At 38.2% G+C, this 20,844-nt stretch overlaps 1 protein-coding gene across 2 annotated transcripts in view; it reads right to left on the reverse strand.

The window, feature by feature from the left end:
* Positions 1-20,293, reverse strand: part of PRKD1 (protein kinase D1) — a 327,764-nt gene extending 307,471 nt beyond the window's left edge. For both annotated transcript variants that reach the window (XM_053224336.1, XM_027065517.2), the window contains exon 1: positions 19,988-20,293. The gene's annotated coding sequence lies outside the window, so the exon portion shown is untranslated. The remainder of the gene's footprint in view (positions 1-19,987) is intronic.
* Positions 20,294-20,844: the final 551 nt, after the last annotated feature.

Raw genomic sequence — 20,844 nt, forward strand, 5'->3', positions numbered from 1 at the left:
GTTTCTCAAATTCACTTCACAAGTCAGGGGGGAAGCAGAAACTCAGCAAAGAAACTTCCAGCTAACATTGGTTGAGTCTGTCACTTCCTGATTATTTTTCCCCAAAGACACTATCACCATCTCTCCATCACCATCTCTTCTACCACTGTATTTCATGTGTGAGGCTTTTTATGATTTCCATAATTATGTTCTTAAAATCTACAGGTAAAGTAGGCTGCAGTTTGACAAGTAAAACATTGAAGTGTCGTTCATAATATTTCAATGAGGTATACACTAACAACCACAAAAGACTCCTGTTCCAAAGACTCAATTCAATTCAACAAATATTTATTCAGGCTTTACCATAAAATGCTTTCAGGAAGGAAGGCTTTCACTGGCTTTAAATCCTTGGCCCAATTAGATGAGAAGAATACCAATCCCTCTGAAGAGTCTCAAATCCAAGGGTTTCCTGTTTGTGTGGTTCCTAAATACAAGTCCAACATTTTCCCTAAGTATCTCTTATCTCCCAAAACACCTCTAATTCACTTTTTAAAAACACTGATTTGAATATTAATTATAGATCAAAGGTAAAAACAGCACTTCCTAGAAAGCCCAGATACAACATACACACATACACTGTACACACACACACACACACACACACACACACACACACTTCATTTGCATACAGACTGACCACAGAGTTCTGCTTCTAGGAACTTAACAGTAAATAATGGGACAGATCATTCTTTCACATCATTCAGTGCCAGGCACTGTTTTAGACACCTGACATATAAGAGTAGGGGTGGGGAGGACAAGCAATCACTGCCCCAATGGTGTTTATACTCTTAGGTGATTTACTGGAACTTACTTACTTTATCTAATAAAGATGCTCCTGAAACTTTGTGTGTAAATAACATTTTCTCAATCAAAACATATTTTAAATTAATAAAGACAACTCTACAGTATTTAATAAATGCAAAGTCTTCTTTCGGAAAAGAAAGGGCTTTTGGTGAAAAACAGACTTATCAAGATGACATCCACACATATATTTAAAACACTCAGTTTTTTAATATTTCAGGTTTCTAAAGAACACTATTGAGAACTGAACAAGAACAGAATGAAATTTTACTTTTAAGAAATTATTCTATGGAATTTTCTTATAGATTTATAGTATTGTATGTTTCTCATACTGCTTTTTAAAAGACGAAAATGGGGTATCTGGGTGGCTCAGTCGGTTAAGCATCCAGCTTCGGCTCAGGTCATGATCTCACAGTTCATGGGTTCGAGCGCCGCATCAGGCTCTGTGGTGACAGCTCAGCCTGCTTCAGATTCTGGGTCTCCCTCTCTCTACCCCTTCCACACCCATGTGTGCTCTCTCTTTCTCTCTCTCTCTCAACCAAAAAAATCAATATTAAAAAATAAATAAATAAAAATAAAAGATGAAAATGAATGTGGTTATACAGAGAAACTATCAGGCCAGTGCTTATTGAAAAAAAGCAGGAAAGTGGAAATTGTTAATTTTTTTTTCAATTTTATCATTTGTTCACTGTGTACTTGCTAGATATATTTCATATGCAGTCTACCCAATAATGAATTTCAGTATTGGTTATCAAGTATAAAAGTTCATTCTGCACCTTGTTTGCTTCAATTCATTTTTCTCTTTATTTTTTTTTAAATGTTTATTTATTTATTTCTGAGAGACAGAGACCGAGCACGAACAGGGGAGGAGCAGAGAGAGAGGAAGACACAGAATCTGAAACAGGCTCCAGGCTCCGAGCTGTCAGCACAGAGCCCGATGCGGGGCTTGAACTCACAGACTGTGAGATCATGACCTGAGCCAAAGCCGGACGCTCAACCGACTGAGCCACCCAGGGGCCCCTCATTTTTCTCTTTAAATACAGAGCAAAAATACCTCAAAACCTAAGTATTTATATTTTTCAATTTGAAAAAAAGCAAAGAATCCCTATAAAAACTATAATCTAATATTAAGAATATTATAGACAATATCAAAATATTAAAAGACAATATTAATCTTAGGAATATTAACAAATTCCAATAAATATATATGTAAGTGGGAAAAATCTGCCCAGTTATACGCATAAAGATGTGAAAAACAAAAACAAAAATTGACTGACTCCTACATAGCCAGGAGTAGGGGCCAGGTGAAACATACTGTGATAAACCCATATGCCAGATCTAGTCAGACATTAAAAAGTGGTGTCCTAAGCATTCTTTCTTATATTTATAGAGGAAGATACTGAATTAAAAGAATGATCTTATGAGCTGTGACTACAAGATGGTCAGGTAAAACTCCAAGAGGCTGCCAACACTCAATCACACATATTTAGTATTTGTAAGAATCTGCAGCCTTATGAGAAAGAAAGAACATAAAAAATGCACTTGTCTTTAGTATAGATACAAAAGGGATTCACCTATCTTAGGAGCTAAAGAAATTCAAAATCCAATCAAATGATCAATCTCGGTAGGAATCTAAGACTTTCCAGCATACAGAAGTAACAGATAAATTTTATCTAGGGGTGTAAGATACAAGACTACCCACCACCCCTTCCCTAAAGTTATGGCATCACTGACAGAAATAGAGTTCTGTAGTAATGATTAACAAAACCCCCAAGAATCCAACCCAAAAAAAAGCAGTGGGGTTTAAGCAACCTTAATCAAGCCAGAAAGATAATGGAAAAAAATGTATATGAGAAGGGAATTCCACAAATTGTGTGGATCAAATAATTATTTCAGAAGTGAAAAAGTATCTTTTAAACATGAGAGTATTTGAAATTAAATATTGAAGACTTTGAGAATAAAACTATAATATCAATATTTTTGTGCATATTATATACATATAATTAAGCAATTAATTTTTGTGTATGTGTATAACATTGGAACAAACAGGAACTTAAACTTTACCATATTTACAAGTTTCATTCACTTGATATATAAGAATTACTTAAAGGCATATAAGGATTTATCAAGCAGGTGATTGCAGTATTTAAAGGAAATCAAATGTATTAAATTTAGAAATGCAATTTAAAATGTCTGAAAGAATCTAAATAATTGGGTTTGTAAAAGATACTAATAATTCTTCAAAGGTTCTTAAGTGTGACTATTAAAATCTGCGAAGTTTCCCTTGCCTTCGGCAACGTGTCTAGTAAGAAGACATGCTTGCTATGGCCAGGGTCAAAGAGGTTGCTGCCTGTGTTCTCCTCTAGAATTTTGATGGTTTCCCGTCTCACATCTTTCATCCTGTCTTTCATCCATATTGTGTATGATGTAAGAATGTGGTCCAGTTTCATTCTTCTGCATGTCACCATACAGTTTTCCTAACACCATGTTAAAGAGACTGTCTTTTTTCCATTGGATATTCCATCCAGCTTTGTCAAAGATTAGTTGGCCATATGTTGTGGGTCCATTTCTGGATTCTCTATTCTGTTCCACTGATCTGTATGTTTTTGTGCCAGTACCATATTGTCTTGATGACTACAGCTTTGTAATAAAGCTTAAAATCTGGAATCGTGATGCCTCCAGTTCTGTTTTTCTGTGTCAGGATTGCTTGGCTATGTGGCATCTTCTCTGGTTCCATACAAATTTTAGGACTGTTTGTTGGCAAGGGAAACAAAAGAAGACATGAACTATCGGGACTTCATCAGGATAAAAAGCTTCTTCACAGCAAAGGAAACAACGAACAAAACTATAAGGCAACCTATGGAATGGGAGAAGATATTTGCAAATCACATACTGGATAGAGGGTTAGTATCCAAAATCTATATAAAGAACTTATCAAACTCAACACCCAAGAAATAAACAACCCAGTTAAGAAATGGGCAAAGATGTGAAAAGACACTTTTCCAAAAAAGACATCCAAAGGCTAACGTCTGTTAGCCATGAAAAGATGCTCAACATCACTCATCATCAGGGAAATACAAATCAAAACCATGATGAGATACCACCTCACACCTGTCGGAATGGCTAAAATTAACAACACAAGAAACAACAGGTGTTAGCAAGGATGTGGATAAAGGAGAACCCTCTTGCACTGCTGCCAGGAATGCAAACTTGTGGAGCCATTCTGGAGAACAGTATGGAGGTTTCCCAAAAAACTGAAAACAGGGGCACCTGGGTGTCCCAGTTGGTTAAGCTTCCAACTATGACTCAGGTCATGATCTCACAGTTCATGAGATTGAGCCCCACATCAGGCTCTGTGCTGACAGCTCAGAGCCTGGTGCCTACTTCGGATTCTGTGTCTCCCTCTCTCTCTGCCCCTCCCCTGCTTGTTCTCTCTCTCTCTCTCTAATATAAATAAACATTTAAAAATTAAAAAAAAAAAAAAAAACTAAACTAAAAACAGAACTACCCTACAATCTAGCAATTGTACTATTAGGTATTTACCCAAAGGATACAAAAATACAGATTCAAAGAGGCATATGCACCCCAATGTTTACAGCAGCATTATCAACAATGGCCAAACTATGGAGACAGCCCAAATGTCCACCAACTGATGAATGGATAAAGAAGATGTGGTGTATACATATACTATGGAATATTACTCAGCCATCAAAAAGAATGTAACCCACCATTTGTAATGACATGGATGGAGCTAGAAGGTATTATGCTAAACAAAATAACTCAAAGAAGGACAAATACCATATGATTTCACTCATACATGGAATTTAAGAAGCAAAACAAATGAGCACATGGGAAGGGGGGATAAAGAGAAAAGAGGGAAACAAACTGCAAGAGACTCTTAAAGATAGAGAACAAACTGAGGGTTGATGGACGGAGGTGGGTGGGGTACGGGCTAAATGGGTGATGGATATTAAGGAGGGCACTTGTGATGAGCAATGGGTGTTGTACGTAAATGATGAATCACTAAATTCCTCTCCCAAAGCCAATGTTGCAATGAATGTTAACTAAAATTTAAATAAAATCTGCTCAACTTAAAAAAAAAGTATAAATTACAGTAGATACACTAGAAAGATTAATATCTTAACCTGTAACTTTAACAACTTGAATATTAAATTCTAAAACCAAAATAAAGATCTGAAAAGTCTTTTCTCCACACAAAAACTACCCCCAAAGGCATTTTATATTTAAAAACTGACATAGAAAGACATACAATCAAATTGCCAAGATAAGGAAACACCTAAGTGTCCATCAATGGATGAATGGATAAAGAAGATGTGGAATATATACAAAACGGATTACTCAGCCAAAAACGAAGGAAATCTTGCCATATGCACAAACATGCATGACCTTTAGAATATTAAGCTAAGTGAAGTAAATCAAACAGAAAAAGACAAATACCATATGATTTCATTTACATGTGGAATCCAAACAACCAGTCAAACAAACTCATCAATACAGAGAACAGATGGGGGTGATTATCAGAGGGGAAGGGGTTGGAGGATGAATAAAATGGGTAAAAGGGATCAATTCTATGGTGACAAATGGTACCTAGACTTACTGTGGTGATCATTTTGTAATGTATGATAATATTGAATCATTATGATGGACACCTGAAACTAGTATGTTACATACTAATTTTATCACAATAAATTAATTAAAAGAGAAAAATAAACTATGCGGTTGTGATAGTTATAGTAAATATAGAGTAAAAATTGTGAGTTTAGACACTTTCTCTGTTCTATCTCTATAAAAATTGATTAGGAAGAGACATCCAAGAGTCATCCAAAGAGATGCTGCATTCCTATGTTCACTGCAGCATTATTCACACAATAGCCAAGACACAGAAACAACCTAAGTGCCCATCAGTGGAAAAATGAATAAAGAAAATAGGATGGATACACACACGAGTGCACATACATGCGTGTGCACACACACACACACACACACACACAGGAATATTTTTCCACCATAAAAAAGAAGGAAAGCCTACCGGTTGCAACACATGGATGGTCCTTGAGAACATTATGCTAAGTGAAGTTAAGTCCAAGGAAGACAAATACTCTATGATTTCACTCACAGGCAGAATCTAAAAAAGTTTAACTTCATAGAAACAGAGAACACAGTGGTAGTTGCCAAGGGCTGTGGGGTGGTTTGAAATGGGGAGATGTTGGTCAAAAGGTACAAACTTCCAGTTACGAGATGAGTAAGTTCTGGGAATGCAATGTAAAACATGGTGATTATAGTTAACAATCATGTACTGTATACTTCAAAGTTGCTACAAAGTAGATCTTAAATATCCTCACTATAAAATAGATTGCAATTATGTGAGGTGATGGATGTATTAAGTAATCTTATTGTGGCAATCATTTTGAAATGTATACAGGAATCAAGTCATTACATTGTATACCTCAAACTTACACAATGTTATGTGTCAGTTATGTCTCTATAAAGTTGGGAGGGAAAAATAAACCAGAAAAAAACATAGTATCAGAAGAAAAGAGCAAATAAATCACACAGAAGTCATGATGAGCGTCTTCTCTTGTAGAAAAAAAGTCTGATACTAAAATACTTTAAATCTGAGTAGTATGATCCATTTAGAAGCTTAACTGAATTTCTCACCTTTCCTCCAGTGAACCTGGCATATTAGTTTCCTGCCACTGCTATAACAAACTACCACAAAATTAGCAGTTTTTAAAAACATAAATTTATTCTCTTCCATTTCTGGAAATCAGAAGTCCAAAGTCACTTTCCTTGGGCTAAAGTCAAGGTGCGGTTCCTTCTGAGCTCCTAGAGGAGGATCATTTTTCTCACTTTTTGAGCTTTGAGCTTTCAGTGTTGACTGTATTACTTGGTTCCTGACCCCTTCCTTGCATCAGTCCAACCTTTTGTTTCTGTGGTCACATCTCCTACCACTACAACCCTTAATTCTCTTGCGTATGGACCCCAGCATTCCTTACCTCTTGACCCATTTCCTCCAACTTCAAAGTCAACGATAGGGTATAGAGTCCCTCTCGTGGTTAGAATTTTCCTGCTTAAGTCTCATCTGTCTGACCTAACCTGGGAGATTCACCACTTTTAAGGACCCATGTGATTGGATTGGGCTCACCCAGTTAATCCAGGATAGTCTCCCTGTCTCAAAATCCTTAACTTAATCACATCTACAAAATAACTTTTGCCATAACATATGCAAATTCCAGGGATTAGAGTGTGGACATCTCTGAAGGTCATTATTCAGCCTATCAAACATGGTAATTTTGTAGTTTTCAAAATAAAAGAAAAACAATTAAGTAATTGAATTGTAAAGTTATAATTTTCCATGTGGGGAAAATTCTAAACACAAATGATTATATAAAATCAAGTTCCTTTTCAAGTGGCTTTAGACCCATTGACTTGCATTATTTTTCAGAAGCCAGGATATTCAACATTATAATTTCTGAACCTATAATTCTTAATATTACTTCAGCAACATATTTACCAACAGAAACCAACTAAAGAGTAATAGGTATAATATGCATTTGCTTCATCCAGTCTATGCCTGGATATTTTCATCCTAAGAAAATAGGAGCGATAGCCTACACTCTGTTATCTTGGGACACTACAATTTCCAAAACTTTATCTCCCTTATTTGCCTACCTGTTTTTTAAATAGAAAGCAAGTTTTCAGGGCACCTGGGTGACTCATTCAGTTAAGTGTCCAGCTTTGGCTCAGGTCACCATTTCACGGTTCCAGAGTTCCAGATCTGCGTCAGGCTCTGCTCTGACATTGTGGAGCCTGCTTGGGATTCTCTGTCTCTCCCTCTCTCTTTGTCCCTCTCCCATTTGTGTGCATGCTCTCTCTCAAAAATCAACTTCAAAAAAAAAAGAAAAAAGAAAGAAAGAAAGAAAGAAAGAAAGAAAGAAAGAAAGAAAGAAAGAAAGAAAGAAAGAAAAGTTTTCTACATAATCAAGAGCATTTGTGCACAATATTTCTCTCTTTTTTTTCTAACCACGTTATTTTCTCCAGCACCCAGAATATAATAAAGTACAACTCGAAACAATGATAATGCTATCCTTCTGCATGTAAGTCAGTGTATTTTGCCTCTGTAATGGTTGCCATGGGCGCTGAAGCTTCAAGGAAGGCCTTTCCTGTTTACCTATTTGGATTAATAAAGGTATTATGAAGTACCAAAATAAGCAAAATTATTTGCTGTTTGACACAATAAACATGTACTTATCTATCACAGTATCTTGATTTACATTGGTTGGAAAATGTAGACTTTAAATTACTTTAGATATTACATTCAAAGTGAGATCTAATGAATTAGTTAAATAAAATCAATTCTAAATGTTGGTTGTGTGTTCATCTTTAAGTTATACAAAAACTTTTGATCACAGAGGATAACACTCAAACCAAAGTAAGCTTTATATTTGTTTCTGTTTTTAGCTCAAGACTCCATTTAGAAAAGTTGCTCAGTGACATGGCCAATATATATAATCAGATGACTCTTTCCATGAAATAAATTCTAGATGTAAGTTTTGCTTTTATCTTTAAATGTACAAGGATTTTTGGCTAAAAGACAATAAAATGTTTGCCCAAAGAAAGGTTTTTCTTTCTGTTTTTGTTTGTTGTTTATTTTTAACTTAAAACTCCATAGTTTTTATTGGTAAACATCCACTGAAAAGGAATTCTAGAACAAAAACATCAATAGGAGGGTCCTGGATAAGTGGGCATATATGATCATTCCATTTAACATAGTGTATTAACTCAGATCCACTCTACCAGTCCATTTTCACTGCATGTTTACTTTTGATCCCTATTCTTCCCAAAGAATTGAATAAAAGCAAAGATCATGCAAGATTTGGTCTTTTATTCTTTGAAAATGTATTCAAGCTATTGTCTATGCTTAATTATTCTAAAGATCTCCATCCCAGGGTGACAACAGTTCATTCTACATCAATAAACAAAATTAAGGTCTGTCACAGAGAAGGGGTAAAAGCCTTCTTGTATAGGAACTACTCTGAAGCCAGTCAATTACTTCTTAGCACTGGTTATTTGGTAGAGAAGAGCTAGGCATGAACAACTCACCTTACTGCTCCTGAAACAACTGATGGGTACTACTAGTTAAAGATGAATTATCTCAAGATAAGGCTTACAAAGGACAGTACTTGACTAACAGATATGTAATAAATTCAGATTTCTACTATGGCTGGACAGGTCTGCTGCCTTTTGGTCAGCCAAGGGACTACTGGGAAGTCATATCAAAAGAGAATTCTCTTTGTAATTCATCCATTGTATTAAAGCTGCAAAAGTTCCAAATCTATCAAAAAGAGGCAACATTTCAGGCACCCTTCTCATCCATTAGGAATGAGTAACTACTACACACTTCCCGATAGTCTACAAGAGAAGTGTTGGCCTTAGTCCTGAACACAAGCAATGCAAAAGAGTGCAAGGCAAGTCACAATCTGGCATAGCCAGCAGGACTTACATGAAAGAAAACCTCCACGTGGCCTGTGATTACTCATGCTCAACCAGCGGGAATGAGTTTACCTCTGGGTGTGTTCATTCACAATTGATGAAAAAATAAGCAAACAAACACATAAAATTTATAGAAGGAGAAAATATATCTGCAAAGCATAATCCTTAGCATGGGGCAATCCAAATACTTCTCAAATGAAAAACAACCACTGAAAGGCACTTTCTTAAGAATCTTGAGTTATTTTCTCAGAATCTCCTCAGAATCAATATAGTATTCAAGAAGAAATGATTCACTGATTGACACTGGTGGCTAATATTCTTTATATCCACTAGTCTTGAGCCACACTGATCAATACATGGTCTTAACATAATTATTTCTCCCAAGACACCTCAGTGCCCATATCTCCCTGGAAAAAAGTATTGTGAACCAAGGTAGGCCAATTTAATCAAACAAGTTAATTAATCATTAACTTTTTGGAAAAGTAACAGTGGTGTCTGAAAATTTAAAGATGGGTAAGGAATAACTATTCCCATATCCTCTTACCAGAGTATAATAAAAGCAAATTCCTAACCTAATTCTGCTACACAGATATTTACTTAAAAAAAAAAAAGAGGTGGGGTGTCTGGGTGGCTCAAGTCGGTTAAGCCGACTCTTGGTTTTGGCTCAGGCGTGATCTCAAGGTTTGTGAGTTGCAGCCCTGCGTCAGGCTCTGCACTGTCAGGGCTAGGGATTCTGTCTCTCTGCTTCTCTCTGCCTCTCTCTTTCTCTCCTCTCTCTCTCTCTCTCTCTCTCTCTCTCTCTCTCTCTCTCATACACATACACACACACACACACACACACACTCACACACAAAATAAATAAACTGAAAAATTTTTTGAAATTAAAAAAGAAGACATATTAGTACAAGGGTGAGGTTTGTCTTAAAATATTTTGGCCATTCGGATATCTGTAATGGCCCTAATATCCCCAATAAGAGTCCATCCTTAATGTTGCTTACACTAATTATCAGTATAGGAGTGGGTATCTTGCCACTAATAAGAGATGCATTGTAGTGGTGGTCTCCAGAATGACTAGATTTCTAGCTGACCACTACCTGGGATGTGAATTCCAGATGAAGGAAGTCTTCCAGACTAAGGAATAATTTAAACACACACGTAAATAACATCACACAGTCAGAGCTGAAGTGTCTTTAAGTAAATTTCAGTGAACATAATAGGAATCTTAACATTTCCCCCTCCCCCACATCATTCCAAATTCTCTGTACAAACCTACAGCCATCCCAGCCCTCTCTGTTCCCAGGATTAGCTATAGTGAAGGGAATAACATATTCAGGGATTTGCTTTCTACTTAGTAGTTATGAGACTTGGAGCGAATGATTTAGCCTCCCTAGTTTCCTCATCCTTAAAGTGGAAATAAAATGTCTATCACAAAAGGCTACTATGAAAATCAGAGATGACAAATGAAAAAAAAAAAAAAAGCCAAGATACAGGCAGGCACACAGAGTACATGCCAGGAAGATTTTGTTCCTGGAGGCTCCACTCTGCCAGCCATTGTTACCATGAGGCCCAGAACCTTACAGAGCATAACCCCATGCTCCTGGGACAAGCTCTTCCTAAAACTCTCACATCAAGTCATCCTGGAGTTGCTCCTTGAACCTCTCATCTGTGACTGTGAAAACTTCCAGTGAGAACCACTCAACTTATAAAAAGCCACCTCCTAGACCTCTCCCCACTGCTATACGCGAGTTATAGAGTAGGACCATTCCTGCTAACTCCAACCGCAGGTGGTCAGAGTTTCACTGTCACTGTCCTCTCCTGATCTCTGGTCCACTAGTCTCCTAATCCCACAGGCCTTGCCTACTATAGCCTGCTCAGGTCTATTCATCACCACGGATTAGAAGTCATCACCCAAGCTTAACTACCACCCCTCCAACCCCATTTCCCCCTACTCTTTCCTGCTTTTGACAATAGCAAAAGCTACAGTTGTTTGCCCTAGACCACTGATTTTGGTCAAGGGGCCTTGAGCCCCAGCATCACTGTTCTGAGGGTCTAACTGGACTAACCAATCTCTAAACAAATACAACTCTGTAAGTCACACATGTTCTTAGGGGCAGCTTTCCATATCCAGGGTGCAAACCAAACCTTTCAAAGGCACTGAGTGCAAAGACTATACAGATGATTCCTCGTGGCCAGTAGACTTCACTTTTCTGTAAAATGGGAAACATTCTCCTGTCCCACCCTAATAATCTATTTTCTTTAACAAACAAATCACCCTTAGATGTCTTCAATTCCTCCTATACCCTATGCCAGATGCCCTGGAGTCCTTATGTATGTTCCTCCCTGAAGGCTGGCCATGATATCCCAGCACTTTGAGAAGGATGTAGCCAGTTGGAGGTATTATAAGAACTCCTGGTCCCTCCCAAGATGCCTTGCCAGACCATGAGCAAGCCTAATGCCATTTCTCAAAATCTAAGGAGTTAAAATATGGGGGAAAAAATGTTCATGTTTAATGGATAAAAACATTGAGACACAATGTCATGAATAAACATTTGACCTGGCCTAATTCAATCCATTTTTAAGGTCTCTGGAACTTAATTCAAGCACCTGAACTAGAACTGAAACCCTGGTCTCTATTCTGGCAATAGTTATCCATTCAAGACCTAATGATAGTTCCATAATTATTCACTAGTTACTATATCATTAAGTATGACTTATTTAGACAAGCTAGGAAAAGGTTTAGATTTTTTGGTATTTTCAAAACTGACAGTTTAAAAATCTTTAATAACACTTTAACCTATTGGTTTAATGTTTTTTCTTTTAATTTTTTTTAATGTCTATTTATTTTTGAGAGACAGACAGACAGACAGAGCATGAGTGGGGGAGGGGCAGAGAGAGAAGGAGACACAGAATCCGAAGAAGGCTCCAGGCCTGATGCAGGCCTAGAACTCACGAACCATGAGATCATGACCTGAGCCGAAGTCAGACACCCAACCAACTGAGCGACCCAGGCACCCCCAAAATTTTTACTTAAGTCAACTTAAAACATTTACAAAACATACATGAAAAGCAAACTGAATTAATGGTACATGGATTTCATATTTGAATACATTGTTGTCTCATTTGACGTGCAAATATGTTTTTGTCTACAACATATCAAATCAGGCTTTAATTATATTCAGATTCTTTTTATTTCATTTTTTATGAAAAAGTAAAGAGACTCAAATCTTTATTTAACATATTTAATACTCTTTTCACTGGATCTTAACTGTATTATTTTTGTGACGAACCTTGTATGCTGAAACAAGCTTCAAATGCTCAAGGTATGGCTTTTCTCCAACAATCTGAACAAACAAAAGATACCTAAAATTTTTTTTACCCAAATAAGTTAGACAAGTTCCTGCTAACAAAAACTATGTTTCTTTTATTAACATAACAATGTACTTGTCTATAGAGCTTTAGATTATCAATACCATTTATTAGGCACATTTATACCTTTTGCTCAATATTTTGATTATCACATTCATACTTTTCATCCATTTGATGATACATACGTACAAAAAAAGTGACTGCTGACAATTAGGGAAGGTGGAAATCAGAATTTTTTGAAATTATGCCTAAATACAAGCAAATTCAACAAATTCCTCATCAGTCAGTGCCTTAGACTAAAAGCCAAAGAACCAGGGAAGGGTACATATTTTTTTCCCCTTTCACCAAAAAGTTGAACAAAATTCCTACATGATCACATATTTGAAAATCTAATCTTCATATTTGCCAACACTGCTAAGCTGCTGTATCAACTGACTAGCTTTAGCCAAATAAAACCTTTGTTCAACTTTGGAAGAAACTTCTACACAGGAAACTGTAAATTTTGACAGGCAAAACTGTGTCTTAATATGTGGTGTTTTTACACCAATTTCTTATACTCTATGACTATCTAAAATACATGCTATTTCATAATGGCTGTAGGCGTAATATAATCAAAGGTTTTGTTTACTTAATTATCTCTTTTCTGTGTGAGACTAGAGAGTAAGATCCAACATAATGTGGTTCCTCTGCTGCAAAGTTACTTCAAGTGGTGCTGTCATTATTGGTTTTTAATGGTAGAAAAATATTTGGTTGACAATATCAGAGAAATTCCTGGGGGAAATTTCACATATTCTTTTAGATGGAAAAAAACTGAATATATGGGAGCAAAATAACCACTTTCTCTGTATCTAATTTCTATCAATACCAAAAAATTGATGCACATTTTTTGTTTTGGGTTCTACCATATTTCAACATTAAAAAAGGTTTTAAGAAACTGAAATCTCATTTTCAAAACCTCCCTAGAATAATGCTGAGGACATTAAAAGGTGCGCACAATCTTTAAAAACACTCCTTTGCGGGGAGGGAGGGGTGGCACTTGGGTGGCTCACCTGATTAAACATCCAACTCTTGGCTTCAGCTCAGGTCATGAACTCATGGGTTCATGAGTTTAAGTCCTGCACTGCAGAGTCTGCTTGAGATTGTCTCTCTTCCCTTCTCTCTGCCCCTCCCCCCCGCTTGCTCTGTCTCTCTATCAAAATAAATAAATAAACTTAAAAAAAAAATCACTCCTTTCTTTCACCTCTATTTCCACATTTGGACTTAGATCTTTAAGATGAATCAAGGTGACTATAAAGGGTCAGAAGTCAAAAATATTAGTTATGCCCAACACAGAAAAACGAAGCAAACAAATATAAAAATAAAACAAAGAACTCTCATGTTATGATCAACTCCCATGAACTTCATTTTATCCACCTCTAATCGAATTTGGGTCCAGCCTTGCTATCTTGATCATACGAGTTTCTTGGTGTAGCTTGAGAACTTATTCAATGTTTCCAGTCTAAATCACATACACATTTCATATAATTATCTCTTCTACTCTTCTTTAAAAGATGGATGGATACTTACTGATTGTGGCTGTCTAAAGGTTTTATAATGGAGCATGGAATTCCATGAGAGGTAAGTGGTAGTTAGTGAAACGATTTTAAAAACACTTGGGATTGGCTCAGCAAAACTGCTAACTCAGTTTTTTCCTAGTAAACCTGCCTCTCATCCCCTCTACATCATCAGATGTAACAACTCAGAAAATAATCCCTGGATGCTAGTGTGATAGCAAAATGCAATCCCCCAGAGTCATTTCCAAGTCCCTTCTTCCTCCTATCAAGGGTAGATTTGCAAAGGAATTTTCGATTTCAGTCTTGAGGACCAGAATTAAGAATCATTATGTTGCCAAATACTATACCCTTACTTATTTTATTTCCCTTTTTTTCCAAATGAAATATCATTGGAATTACACTTGCAATTGAAAAGGAATTAAATCAACTTCTTATCAAAAATAATAAAAAGCAATGAAGATGTGCTATAGTTTTATCAGCGTGTGCTTTTACATTTAGCAATAAAATTACTCCTTGAGGAATTCTGAGAGATTGAAATTTCAGAAGCAGTTACAAAATGCAGGTACTCTAAGATCTGCCCTATTATACAGGGCAGAGGAAAAATGTTATCAAAGCCTTACATTTATACTGCTTTTTAACACTATAATTTTATTTATATGTTAACGTAAGAATAAAATAATAAAGTACATATTTCTTTTGCTATCAAGACAGTATGCTGTCTGTAAAGTCTTAGAATACCAATAATACTATTTAATTTATTATACACTTATTTGCCAGGCAGTATATTTAATTCTTTATATATATTATCCTTAATCTTCAAAGTAATCTTAGATAAATTGTAACCATACATTCAAAGGTACGAATTTGTTTGTACTGTCCAGTAATGTCATTAAGTCATTCATGCATAAACTGAAGACCTGTATACAATCACCTCACAAAAAAAAAAAAGTAATAATAATTACCAAATAAAGGTTTAGATCTCCCTTAATAGCTGTGACAGGAGTCTCTTGATATGGACCAACACATTTATTAAGTATGGGGCAAATTTTCAAACCTTACGAATAATTTTCCAGCCCCATACCTACCGCCAACTCCCACTCCCACACACACTATAGATTTCACAGAAAATTCTTTCAGATTTATCTCAATCCTGGATCTAAAGGCCCACATTACTTCATATATTGTCAAAATAACCAATCATCCAATTCTTAGAATATTCTAAAATATCTTGTATTATATAAAATATTATAGAATATTCCCCTTGTGGGGTGCCTGGCTGGCTCAATCAGAAGAGCATATAACTTTTGATCTCAGGGTTGTGAATTCGAGCCCCATACTGGGCATAGAGATTACTTAAATAAATAAAATTTAAAAATTATATATATTCTTGTGAAAACTGTTAAATAGCATACCCCTATAAGAAAAGGTTTTCACTTCTGCACATTGATATAAAATATAAAGCAGAGTTTCTCTTTGGATTACGAGCTATGTAATGAGGCCTCACTTTTTGCAGCCTATAATACACAGAGAAAACAATATTTCAGCATCTGAAGGCTATACATAGAAAAGTACACTTTTAAAAATATTATATAAAACACTTATAAACTTAAATAATAAACTGATATGTATATATGTAAATATTACATATATATATATATGCAGTACATAAGTATTACATATATACCAAAATATAATCCTATTAAACTACTAAACTTGGAAAGAAATTATAATTTTAAACATATAGTATTTAAAGTTACATTAAGAATCACTCAATGAAATGACCACTTCTATACTTCATCATTAAATTGGAAATCATAGAATACATACAATAATGACAAATATGAAATCTGAATAAAAAGTGTACACCTAAGACCCAAACACCATCATTAGCTTAAAAGGATTTTGTTGTTCCACATATGTTGAGCTGGTCAAGCAGTTAATTATTTCCAACTTAATCTGTGTAGTAGAATAGCTAAAATCACAATAAAGATAAAAACGACACTGTTAAGAGAACAATTTGCAATTAAGAAAGTGAAACAATTACAAGTATAGCAAATCTGCTCTCAAACCAAAACACTAGTCTTGGTTATTCCTTTAGTGAGCTACCTCCTATAAAATCTCCCTGTTTAGTTTCTCTTGTCAGATAAATGTCTGTATATAAACTGGAACTATATGCCAAGAGTATTATTGAAGGTATTACCCCATTTTAGCAAATTCAAAAAGGAAATAGGAGTCATCTTTCTAATAAGATAATAACCAAAATGAATGGATAGTCATATTAATTAGATCTCATATCCCTAAATTAATACTGCTTGTTTAAGAAAAGAGTATGTGTGTGTGCAAGTGTGTGTGTAGACAGATAAACAGAGAGATAATACACTATGAAACCACACTAATTCTTCCTTTAGAATACTGTTCTTGCCTCAAAACAATTCCTTCTTAGTCTATACAGTCAAGGTTCCTTTGTTGGTAGAAAGTAACAGTGTTTCAAAGAGAAGTCAATTACTGGTGTTTTTTGTTTTTTGTTTTTTTTACCTTCCAGGAAACAATAATCATGTACACTAACAGAATGCATGTCTTTATATGCAACCAGCCTTCAAGGTTACATGCTTGCAAAGTAATGAAACAAGCATAATGTAAGTAAAACCTTAGGCTAATACTTCCAAAGGAAGGAATAACATCTTATATATTTAAGCATTGTTACATACAGAAGAGCACGACTAGATTTTTGACCTAAACTAAAAAAGATAAAAGAAATAATTCCTTAGCTATACAATTCAGTATATACTTGGGTACTTTCATCTTAAATGCTAAATTAACATCAAAATTTTCAAGTGCAATCAAATGTTTGCCAATTTCCAAACCTACATAATCAAAGAAAAACTATACTCTAAACTCTAAACAATAACAAAAATAACTTTAAAGAAGAGTTTCTCAGGGACACAATCTCTCTTAGTCAGCCCTAAAAACCTCAGATGCACACCCCACAAGAAATGTCGATGAATGTTGCTTAAATAAATTGAATTGTCAGCTAATACTTCCAAAGATTTAAGCTAGCCTGATCTCTGTTAGTATTAGTACTTAGAGAACTCTCAAACAAACTGTATAAAAACCCTTCTCGAAAAGTTTATGAAACAATGAATGTGGAGGGCTCAAAAACTCAGGAGAACCTTCTATTGTAAGCTCCACATGGCTCCAGTCTACATTATAAACTGTAAATCACTTCAAACTCTCAGCTCTCTCCTAAAACATTCATTTCCCTCCCTCCCTCTCTTTTTTCCTCCTGTCATCCTTCCTCATGGTTGATATTTCCAGCAAGTACTTAAGAGAACCTGAAACAAGGGACAAAGGACCTCCTCTCATTCCCTTCACTCAACACTGACCTGTCTGCCATTTCTACTGTCACAAGGCAAAGAGATCCCTGCTCTCCTGTGATGGATATTCAGGCCTCTTAATCACGTTTCTGCCTTGGGTGATAATGTACCTCAAGACAGATGATGGAAGACAGATAAATGGAAATTTTCCAGTAGAGACCCACCATCCAGTATTTACCATCCAGTATTTACCATCAAGTATTTACAGCATTCTGTATATAAATAGCCCTCAAATCCACATCTCTAAACTGAATTCTTTGCCATAAACTTTAAGAAAGAAAAAGAAAGAAAGAGACAAAGAAAGAAAGAAAAGAAAAGAAAAGAACAGAACAAGGGAGAACTTTACCTTGGTTATCCCAAGCCATTAAGCTTCTCAAACTCTTGTTTTAGAAAAAGAAGAATTACAAGAGTAAATACAAAGGAAGGGATTCCCCTTATAAATCAGCCACCAAGGCTGATGATTTTTCCCTTTCTGGTACTATTCCAGGTCTCTCCCCCAGTGTTGGCTCAGGTCTCAAGTAGTTCATGACTGAACTCCAGTTTTCTTTCTACCATGACATTTTTGGCATTCTAAAACATCTTCCACGCAGCAACTCCATCTTTCTTTGGTTTGAGATCTCTATGTGGAAGATTACTGAGGCTTCCACTAATTTGAGTTCATTTTAATTTCAAGGCCTCTTCATAGTTGTACTTTCTCTAAATACCCTAGTCCCTACCCTGGGGCCAGAGGGCCTGCTGCATTCCATAGGTACCTGTAGCCTCTGTCCCTTTGCACTCATATCATTCCCTCCATATAACATCCTGAGATGTGGTAGCTCCTGAGGCAAATGGAATTTACTCTCCATTCAAATCCCAATCCCAAACCTCTTGAACCATACATGTTTCTCTCCATCCTAAACTCCATCGAGGGGGTAGGGTGGGTGTTTTAAAGCTGGTCAAAAATAGTTTGCCCATATTAATCTGACTCGATGTGAATACTCCCTAACACTCTATCACTTGCTTTAGAATTTAGGTAAATTAAAATTCTATACAATTGCATTAGCTTTTTTGAGAAATTTTATTATACATGGTTTTTATGCTTATCCGGTAATGCTCTTTAGTTAACTGGTTTGCACCCTAATGGAGATTGTCGCACTAAGGGAAGTCTTACAATGCCTAGGACAGTGCTCCTGTTCACCTGCAACAAATACCCTGTAATATTGATGAGGAGACACATGACAGGACACGTACCTGATCTAGAATCTGTCATTTACATGGAAGTTGAAAAAGACTGAGAGTTGTACGTAATAGAAAGTGTCACTACATTCAATAACCAAAAATGCTTGACACTCATTGTTGCCTTAGCGCACCTCCAGAACTTTTACAAACTTCCTAGATTACTGATTTTTCCCCAGGGCTTTTCCTCATATCCTTGTGCTACATGCCACAATTAACAACACTCAAGTTTAGCAATCTGTCCTCCACATACTTTAAAGAAAGCATTCAGTGATTATTCAAGTGACTTTTATAGGGCAAGGATTAGCCAGTCCTCCAGGGTGGAAATTTAGCACCTTTATAGACTTCTGTTCCCACCCCCTAAACCCTGCCTGTTTATACTAAGACTGGCGCCATGCCCCTTCTCCTTCACACTCTTAATCACCCTTTTCCATGCAACATCACTCTGGATGGCTACAGAAACCTGAAATTCAAAATTGCACTACAAACAGTTGTGGGCAGGGTGGGTGCCTTCCCCGGGTGGCCTGGCCCAGGATAATGGCCCCTTTTCCAACCTGCCTTTTGTGACCGCTGTCCAGAGTCCCACAGGGACGGCCAGCCTCGGAGCGCCCCTAGGCGCACCCCCACCACTTAAAGGTCTGTGCCTCTGCTTCAATGCCCTACTATCAGTGCCTCAGGGATGCCGATCAAAAAGGCTGCAACTTCCAGATTTTATCATTGAAAATTTTGCTTTCACGTTCACACAAAGGTAGGACTAAAAAACACCACAGGGAGGTGAGTCGTTGTGATCTGGTCAGTTGTTTTCACAGCTGGCCGAGTCAATCATTCCCTCTTAAAAGCTTATTTGACAGGTGAGAAATTCCTCATCTCTAGATCATTCCAGGAACTCCTCAGCATCGGTCCGAGCTGGGAGAGGGGCCTGAAGAGGAAGGGAGTGGTGCTGAAATCGTGTTGAGCGTGTCCCCGGGGAAAACTCTGGTACGGGAAGGAGGATTCTGGCGCCAGGAACGTGCTGGTCCAGGGTCCAGAGGGAAGCGGTGGGGGGGGGGGGGGGGAGCGGAGGAGGGGGAGCAGGGAAGTCTTAAGAGGAGGGAGAGGCGCTGCGAGACATGGCAAGCAACCTACCTGGAAATGTCCCGAGAGGACTGGAAATGGGTGAGGAGGATGCGGACTGCAGAGATACCGGGAATGCAAGAAGACGGGGCAAAGGGAGAACCGGACAACGGGGAATGCAGTGCTTCGGCTGCCGGCGTCCAGCCCTGGCCGGTGCCAGACCCTTCCCGAGCGCCGGCGAGGCTGGCTCCCGGCCGAGCCCCCGGAGCCGGAAAGTTGGCGCGGCGAGGGGCGACCGGACGGGCAGCGCCCCCTGTACGGCGCCTTACCTTCTGGTCGACGATGGAGCAAGCCATCTCGCGGACGTGCGCCAGGCTGTAGTCCCCGGACGAGTCCTGCAGCAGCAGCACCGGCTCGCGGCTCAGGCCAATCTGCAGATGGAAGGAGATGCCCCCGGCCGGGGCCGCGACGGGAGCCAGGAACGGGGCTGGCCCCGGGCCGGACCCCGGCACCAGCGCCGCGGCGGCCGCTGCTGCCGCCGCCGCCACGGGCAGCAGCGGGCTGGGCGGCCGCAGGACCGGAGGGGCGCTCATCGCGCGGCGGGGCGCGCCGAGGGTCGCGGGGCCGAGCAGCCGAGGGCGGGGGCCGGCGGAGCGGCAGCCGAAAAGTTTTGCCGCCGCGGAGTCGGGAGCTTCTTTCTCCGAGAGCCGAGGCGGAAAATAAAAACTTTCCGGAAAAGTCCCCGCGCGGGGGGAGGGCGAGAGGATGAGGAGCGGGAGGGGAGCGGGGGAGGGAAAATGGCTGAGGCGGGAGGGCTGCGCCGCCGGGAGCGCGGGCGCCGCACGGGGAGGCGCCGCCGCCGCCGCCGCCTTGGAGCAGCCGCCGCGCGCTCGCGGGGACGGGGCGGCGGGTCAGCGCGGCCCGGGCGC

Source organism: Acinonyx jubatus, chromosome B3 (assembly GCF_027475565.1).
Source record: "Acinonyx jubatus isolate Ajub_Pintada_27869175 chromosome B3, VMU_Ajub_asm_v1.0, whole genome shotgun sequence".
In the NCBI taxonomy this organism is placed as follows: domain Eukaryota; kingdom Metazoa; phylum Chordata; class Mammalia; order Carnivora; family Felidae; genus Acinonyx; species Acinonyx jubatus.